The following is a 1,855-nucleotide window of genomic DNA, read 5'->3' as shown; positions in this document are numbered from 1 at the left end:
GACCAATGCATAATGTCATAAAATAAGCATGGGTAAAAAAGATTTCTTCAAAGTGTAAGATAAACTAATGGGTTTTAGTAACTAATGTAACAGAGTTTGAAAATTTTACTGATATGCTTTCAGATTACGCATTGTAATTACACTCCTAGAAATGATGACTTGTTGAGTTTTGGTGTAGTGTCAAAGAAAAATAGCTGCAGTTATTTGAAAAGGCTATTAAAATATTCCTCCTTTTTCCAACTACATATCTCTGTGAGGGTGAATTTTCTCCAAATATTTCAACCTTTTAAAACATCATATTGCACAGGCCATGGCTGAATGGCTCAGTTGATTAGAGCATCATTCCCAATGTGTCAAAGTTGTGGGTTCAATCCCTGGTCAGGGCACATACAAAGAGCAACCAATGAATGCAAAAATAAGTGGAACAACAAGTCGATGTTTCTCTTTCTTTCTCTCTCTCCCTTCCTCTCTCTCTTTCAATTCAATAAATAAAAACAGGTACCAGCCAAGATGGAGGCATAGGCGGAAATACTGGGCTTCCTCGCACAACCAAAATTAAGGACAACAAAGATTTAGAAACAAAAAACACAACCAGAACAGACAGAAAATTGAACTGTACAGAAGTCCAACAACCATTCAACCAGACCGGTAAGAGCAATGGAGAGGGATTGAGGCAGGAACAGGCAGTGGCTGCCAGACTGGAGAGCATAGGTGGCTTGGGGCTGGCAGACCCCAGGCGCAGGGAGGAAACAAGCAGAGTGTGCGAGGCGGTTGGCTGACAGCAGTCACACATTCACACACAGATAAATCAGGTAAAAATGGGCAGTGAGACAGACCACGCAACCCAGGGCCCCAGCAATGGGAAATAAAGCCTAAAATCACTGATTGAAAAGGTGCCAGGAGAGACTCCCAGCCTCACAAGAGAGTTCGCTGGAGAGACCCACAGGGTCTTAGAATGTACACAAGCCCACGCACCCAGGAACCAGCACTAGAAGGGCCCAATTTATTTGTGGGAAGCAGCAGAGGGGACTGAAATCTGAGAAAGAGTGGAACAAGCACCATTGCTCCCTCTCTGACCACCCCCCACACACACACATATAGCGTCACAACCCAGCAACTGGGTTGCCCCACTGGGGCACATACCTAAGGCTCCACCACTCTTACATAACAGGCACAACCTGACCAAAAAATTATGGCTCAAACAGAACAACAAATCAAAGCCCCGGAGCCAATACTTTTAAGCAACCAAGAGATAACCAACCCATCAGATGCACACTTCAAAACACTGGTGATCAGAATGCTCACAGAACTGGTTGATTTTGGCTGCAAATTAGATGAAAAAATGAAGGCTACACTAAGTAAAATGAAGCAAAATGCATAGGAAATCAGTAGTGATGGAAAGAAAACTGGGACTCAAATCAATAGAGTGGATTAGAAGGAGGAAAGAAACAACCAAAAGAAAAGAATGAAGAAACAAGAATTCAAAAAAATGAGGAGAGGCTTAGGAACCTCCAGGACATCTTTAAACGTTCCAACATCAGAATTATAGGGGTACCAGAAGGGGAAGAGGAAGAGCAACAAGTGGAAAAGTTATTTGAACAAATAATAAAGGAGAACTTCCCCAATATGGCAAAGGCAATAGACTTCCAGGAAGTCCAGGAAGCTCAGGGAGTCCCAAAGAAGGTGGACCCAAGAAGCAACACACCAAGACATATCATAATTACATTAGCCAAGATTAAAATGAAGGAGAGAATTCTAGAAGCAGTAAGAGATAAGGGGACAGTCATCTATAAAGGAGTTTCCATCAGACTGTCAGCTGAGTTCTCAAAAGAGACCTTGCAGGCAAGAAGGGGCT

Source organism: Artibeus jamaicensis, unplaced genomic scaffold (assembly GCF_021234435.1).
Source record: "Artibeus jamaicensis isolate MK-2021 breed Jamaican fruit bat unplaced genomic scaffold, CSHL_Jam_final contig_1715, whole genome shotgun sequence".
Taxonomy (NCBI): domain Eukaryota; kingdom Metazoa; phylum Chordata; class Mammalia; order Chiroptera; family Phyllostomidae; genus Artibeus; species Artibeus jamaicensis.
Note: the sequence above shows the minus strand (reverse complement) of the source record.